Source organism: Mya arenaria, chromosome 6 (genome assembly GCF_026914265.1).
Source record: "Mya arenaria isolate MELC-2E11 chromosome 6, ASM2691426v1".
Classification (NCBI taxonomy): Eukaryota; Metazoa; Mollusca; class Bivalvia; order Myida; family Myidae; genus Mya; species Mya arenaria.
This window is the reverse complement of record NC_069127.1, coordinates 19,865,190-19,873,036: the sequence shown is the minus strand read 5'-3', so window position 1 is coordinate 19,873,036 and position 7,847 is coordinate 19,865,190.

Here is a 7,847-nt window from a genome sequence, read left to right as displayed (position 1 = left end):
AGGCGTATTTGAACTTTGTATACTTATTGTACTTTGCGCAAGTTTTTACCTGCTGGATGTAGACTTAAATTTAGAACAAAGTTTCAAACATCTAAGATTGGATGATTTGCATAACCATATATTAATACATGCAAACAATACCTGTTTGTCTTCATATATCTTTTGATATGGAATCATATCAGACCAACTTGCAATCACTGCAAACTTAATATCAAAAGGATTGTCGTCACTAACAAGGGAGACAATCCTCTGTAATGTATTTAGATCTTCATTATGACGTCGGTCACTGTTTTGCAATATATCAACAATTCTGTATGAAACAGTTCCATTCGAGGTGTCAACATAGAATGGTGCTACAATTACTGTTTCATCGAATTTGTCTGTCGTTCTGGGCGGATTTGGATTCGTATATTTGATGCCAATGCTTGCGTATCCGTTTGTGCAAATCTATAAATATTATTAAATACATTCATTTTGTAACTGTTCAATTAAAATGAATCCTTCAAAGTGTACTTTTAATAATCGAGATGCCTGGTAAACACATACAATATTAATATTATTTTAAAGTGTTTCTGTGAAAATATATAAATGTATTTAAGAACATTAATATGACCAGATTCAAACCACACCATACTATTGGCCTTTTCAACCGTTAAATATATTTATTTCTATATTTTACGATTCAATAAAAAACCCATCTTTACTTAAACAATGTATATTGGTTTATCAAGAAACTTACTCGTAGAAATTATACCAATTTACCGCAACTTTACAGCAAACTGGATAACATTCGATGGGTGAGTATATGATTATTTTGAGCATTTTAATGTTATGATTGATAAGCAGTTATAACTGAGCAGTTCTGACTAATCAATGAACATATTCGTTCTTTCAGCACATCAAAACAAAAAACGTTTCAATGGCAGAAATCAAAATATAAGGTGAATGCTACTATTAAAATGCTGATGTATATCACCGCCCACTCGATCAAGTGAAACAGTATTTTACGTGGCACGTGAACGTTTCTATAATTGGGCAGTACTGACTAATCAATTAACCTTTGTAAATTTTCCCCATATCAAAACAATAATAGCAGATATCTAAGTATAAGGTAATGCTACTGTTAAAATGCTGATGTTTATAACCACCCACTCGATCAAGTGAAACAGTATTTTACGTGGCACGTTTCTATTTCTATATTTCTGAGAAATCATTCTTGTTTGTGTGGGTATTAATTTTCGTAATATAGACGCTTTATTCACTTTTTCAATTGCCATGTTATGTACATACTAGTTTGTTCGTTACAAAAGTCGCAGTATACAGCGTTAATACCTGTCCCACTGTATATCTTAATATCATTGTTTTGTTAATAGATTATATCTACCTTCAACAAATAATAAACCAAATCAATTAAATGTATTTTATTAACCAAAAGACAGAAGCACGTGTTTAAACGTGTGCTGTTAATGAAAATCTCAAGGTTTACAAGATGTGCTGGATGAGTGTGTCGGTACTCGATATTTTATTAAATGAAATAATTAATCGATTACATTGGAGGTTACTGAGCACCCAACGCGACAACATACAAAACGACACGTTCAATTTATTTATTAAACAAAAACGTGTGAATAAATATTGAAATGATCTTGTTTACACAAATATACGCACCTTTTCGGTGTTTTCACTGTTTGCAAAAGTCTTAATTGGTACTCCAATGGGCTTTCCCTATCTGTATTTATGATCAGGGTACATCTTCTTTTATGACGTTAATTCCATATTAAATCGATAATTGTTATGGGTATATGCACTTATTGGCATCTGGTACCACTTCAGCGAGTGTCATAAACCGAATGACGTAAAGACAAAAATCACGGGCCAGCGCGTGGAGAATTTGCAAACGATCTACTAGGACGATTTTTGTTTAAAAGATGAAAAACCACGAATTCAAGTACCCACCAAAATGTATTTTTTTCGGCAAACCACGAAATTTCATGCCAACGAATATAAATGATTTCACAGTAAAAACATAGTGAGCTTTTATGATGTTTAATGGAAATGGATATTGTATATAAATAATGATCTATGTACAAGTCAAAAAAGTCCTTTCAGTCTAATTGTGTCTGCTGATGGTAATTAATTGATGCTACATTTTAAAGTTTATGTGAGAAAGACATATAAAGTTTGTTAACCGTGGCATTTGGATTTTACTTTTTAAGGTTTAAAAAGAGTTATGCATGCTTAATGTACTCACAAACAAAGTGTGATAAATTTTATCTCCAACAGGTAAACCGGTCCAAAGCGTATTTCACTGCTACACAGTTGTTCATGTTCAAGAATAGTATCGTTCGAGTCGAGACCAGACGGCAATAGAGGCACTTAAATCAACGATAACTATGTTTAGTTAAGATTAGTTTGGAATAATGTTCAGGTGTGAAGACAGATACAAGCTGATAGGGATAACTCTCTATTCTGCTACAAGTACTATGTTCTTGTTTGAGACACCAAAAGAAAGAAATCCTTGTGGTGATTTAACGCACAATCTTCTGGATAAAAGGCGATGATATATACCAATTAATCACATTCGTCCTAAAGTGTTGTATATTTAATGACAGCTTATGTAAAAGAAAGTCATCATACTTCATTAAATCGTGTGTGTTTACCCTGAAGTACTCTGAAAATTGTTATGACATAAACAATTAAATATCATTACATACTTGCGTCACATATTTGTGATCGTGGTCGTAAAATCCAGTCTTGCAAGTGCAGTAGTTGTTTATACATAAAGCTCCATTCGTGACACAATCGTCGCTAGTTGTACATTTAGTACTGGCACCGGCTGCAAAGTTTAAAAAGGATCATATTATTACTTTTTAGACGGTTAGCGTTTTCTAAGTAGTTTCTCTAGATTATCTACAAAAATATATTATATTTTGTAGAAAGGGAAACAAATAATAGGCGATTCCAAGATAAACGGATGGAATTGTTATTATCCAACTTGTACGACAAAAATAAAAGCCTTGTTTGCTTCGTATCAGCCGTGTGTTATTAGTCAATTTGAGAGCACGTATAGAAATATCCCGATTGCGAATCCCTGGAAATAGTTCCATTACCTGCACACCCTAAGAGGTCGAACCGCATTGATATGTGAGTGTTCCAATCAATCGGATGTACACGCACACATAAGGCTACCATCTCATGATCCAGATAATTAGTAACAATCGTCTCCGTATCGATATTTCCTTGGAAAACCTGTCAAGTCAAACATATCTACTGTGAAATCATTTATATTCGTTGGCATGAAATTTCGTGGTTTGCCGAAAAATAACAATTTCGTGGGTACTTGAATTCGAAACTCCGATCATTCTTAATCGACTGCATTATCTCGATGCGCTGGCCCGTGGTTTCTGTCTTGTAGGTCACTCGCTTTATGACACTAGCTAAAGTGGTGCCAATTAGTGCATATAGCCATGTCAATAGTCGATTTAATTGGATATTAAGGTAATAAAAGAGGATGTATCCTGATCCTAAATACAGATAGGCGAAGCCATTGAATGCCAATTAAGAATTTTGCAAACTGTGAAAAGACCGAAAAGGTTCGTATATGTGTGTAAACAATCCCTAAAGATAATCACTTTTGAATATCAACTTATTTCAATATTTCTCTTCATATTCATCCCTAACATCTTGTAAACCTGGAAATTTTCATAAATAGGACAAGTTTAGACACGTGCTTCTGTCATTTGGTTCATAAAGACATATTAAAATGATTTGGTTGATTATTTGTTAAAGAGAGATATAATATATGAACAAAACAATGATAGTAAGACGGATACAGTGAGACAGATATGTACGATATACACTGCGGCCTCTCTAACGAATAAACTAGAGTATGTAAATAACATGGCAATTAAAAAAGAGAATAAAGGATGTATTTTTCGTGGGATCTTGAATTCGTGGATCAACCAACCTACGAAAACCAAGAACATTAATGCCCCACGAACATTAATTATTTCCCAGTATATGAAAACATCAATTGAGCCTGATAATGAAATAATCATTTAGCAAAATTACTTTCGAATCTGGTTCTTGTGTAAGAAGCCATTCTGATGGTTTCGATCAGGGAAAATAATGTACCCTTTGTTAGGATTGAATCTACTACCATTTGGGCTAGATTATAACATTTAAACAACCAGATCACTCTTACGTAGATTATTTTAATGAGATATATGGATTTGTTTTGGTATCTACAATATTCTCATACCTGTTCAGATCCATCGAAATTCACGATTTTCACAAAATGTGAACAATCGCTACTGTAGGACACTTTGTATGCTTTAATATATTGGTTGGGGCTATGCGTATGATCCCTTCCTTGGGTCAATATTGCACGAATGATACTCAAATTGTCTAGGTGCACCTGTGAAATATGGAAAAAGGAAAGTAACAATTTAACGTATCAATATTATTGTAATAATAACAAATCAGGCAAACGAGGAGCAAACACATCCGACGAAATATATACATCCAGATGTATTGACATATTGTCGCCAACCTTGTAGATTGGTTAGCACAACATATAAGCATCCCAGGTTCGAGCAGCACATTTTTCACTTTATAATTATATGATAATACCTGTAAATATTGATTTTTGTCGTTCACGCTTGCAGACCAGGCTCCCATTAGAGATGAACCATTTGGAAACAGGACATACGGTGTATTAAGTCGGCTTCTGTTTGCTCCGTGGTTATCTGCCCAAATTGTAGACGCTGAAAGCTGGCTGTCCGACACAGCCTTTACTAAATAATTGTTGCATGATTCTGAAAGTCATAATGAAGAATAATATATATATATTTATAATAATATATATACATATCAATGTGGCAAAATAACTAACTAACATATAAAAATGGTTATTGTTTACGGAAGACAGTGGAGAAAGTTTACCTAATTGAACACATGCGGATTGCTCCCATAAACCAGAAGATAAACAACTTATTTGGGACTGGCTGGTTGTAAAGCCGATGTCACACTGCACCTCAGCACTGGAACCGTATGTCGTATTTCCGAAAGCATGTAGTAAATATTGGCCGTTTGAGATTAAAGCCACAGGTCCACAATCTGCAATATATAGAACATGTGATTAACTAACTATTTGTTGTAAAACACTATAGCATTCTAACCATTACCAAACAAAAGCAATGCCTTTATAGCCCGGCAGAAAAACAAGTCCGAAAACATTAATTCCCACTTTCACCCCACAAAAAAACACGTTCAGTTGCTATACACATTGAAATGTTGCACTCAAAAGCCGGGGCGTACCAAGTACCAAGTATATCATATTCTTTTTTGTTTGTTCATTTTTTTGTTCTTAGGAATAACTGAAAATGAGTTAGTGTTCTTTTCAAAACCGCGTTCACATGTGATAGGAGAGTACGTCGACTGTGTTTCACCTATAATATTTTAACAGCAATCGAACGAAGATTTATTATTTGTATGTATGTTGTGTTTCCGAAGCTTCACTCTTTCAGTACGTTTTTACAAAAAATATGAAAAATCCAACTGAATCCCAACCGTCTTAATAAATTAAAATTCCACACTCTTTCATCTTACTACTAATATACGTTTACCTTTTGCAGTACAAGCATCTATGTTTGTAGTTCTATCAAAACCAACTGGGCAGTCGCAAACTCCTCCAGAACAAACTGAATTATTAGCATTACATTCTGAGCGGTTGACACAAACCTCTCCCAGCTGTTGATCTGAAACAAATTATCACAGACCTCCTGATAAAAACACGTTTAAGGTATACGATGTACAAGGAATTGGTGGTTTGATGCTTGGCTACTCTATTTTGTTTTCATATCATTAGATGGAAGGTTATGAGTCGAGATTATTACAAACAACTAATTTCCCTATTTTAAGATAAGCCAGTTCACGTCAAAGTTCAGTTGAAAAAAACACACACAAATATAACCAGCATTCAATGCCTTCATAAAATACATCAAACAAGATTGTGTCACCAGACATCAAAATTTACCAATACCTCCAATGGCTCTTTTAAATGACTAACTAAGTTGTACATTGGATACCTTAGACGTATGTGATATAGATGGAGAAAGAATTTGCATTAATGTTTGTCAAATACTATTAGTAATTTTAACTTCTTAAGCAAATCTAGCAAAACATGAAAAAACTTACTTTGGCAAATGAATTCCTGTACTTGGGCACAGTTTCTGTCGTTCATCTGGTAACCTTGAGAAGTATGTTTGTACATTTCAATACAGTCTTCTTTTGTAGAGATTGTGTCAGGCTGACCGGCCCCGTAAAATGAGGCATACATTTCTCCCTGAGCCGATCCGCCATCCTCCCATGTGAAAACACCATTGAAAAGATTAGCGCCTAACCAAATCCCTGTTGCACATGCTCCTCCTAATATAATGAGCATATATGAATATTTGTTATCTTTTTACTGTGAACTGAAACCGTTTTTAATGTTTCACATCAATACCGTACACACATCTTTAATTATTTTAGAATATTTTTCTCATAAATACCGATGAATATCTTCTTAAAAGGCCAAAAATGATCCTACGTTAGATCAGATTAATCATTAATTTTGCACGGTTAAACCTATCGCGAGACCCAAACGAAAACAAGACATTCACCTACATGAACTCTATCAATTTCAAATTACCTTTGTCCGAGAAAATTTTCTCCGATATGTTACGTGCTAGGTAATAATCATCAATGTCTGCGATTTTAAATAATCGTCCTTTGTTTAATTTGCAAGTTTGTCTTGCATCCTCCCACGTCTTACAGGATGTAAACGCTCGATAACATCTACCACCGGATCCCACTTGATATCCATTCGAGCATGTCACTGAATTATATCATTATGTATATTGATATAAAGGAAAAAACCAAGCTCTTTATAAAGGCACAAGGATCATGACCCTAAATACTGTTAAACTGTTTATAAAACTAGAGTCTCACGTCCAGTTATCGTTTACGAACGAGACGATATTTCTTACTACTGACTGTACGATTAAGGTATATTCAAACTAAAAGTATATTCCGTTCCCTACTGCTTCCTGTCCCGCGTTGTTCTTCCTGTCTCACTGTGGCATACTTCGTATTGCATACTGCCAGAGTTAAACTTCAGTTCGATAACTGTATATTTATTTAGTTGAAATATTGTATAAATTGATGGTCAGTTTTTAAGAGTGTATTTACATATTATTTTTTTTAATTTAAGATTGACAATTAGTTTTCCTAAACACTCCATATTTCAGAATAAATGTAAGCAATAACTCAAATTAAATAAGATAACACCAACAAATAATTGGAACACCTTTTTTAATGTTATATGCTTACGAACTATTATTATGTTCTTATTAGATAGGTATTGACTTGATCCACTTTCATTGAAACGCGCACTATTTGTACTAAATAATACATAAGTTCGTTATGATACCTGAAAACTTAGACTGAAAAACATAATATCAAAATAATGCAATCAAAATATTTAAGTAAAATCAAATTTCGATAATTGAAACAGACCATATCAACGAATCAATACGTCGTACTTTTCAAATTCTTCGTAAATGATGATTTAATTTCTCCCGCATATTTAACAAACAAACGTATTATGAACTTACATGTCACCATTTGCCTACAATCAATAATGAAAATTCCAACATTAAAGACAATGAGGAAACATGTTTTACTTGTGAAACTCATGGTTAAAAGAATAAATAATTTAAACCAGGAAGACTGTACTCTCATAAACGTCTACAGTTTTAACCTAAAAATTGATTATCGAAAATGTGCCACAGTTGAATTTTAAA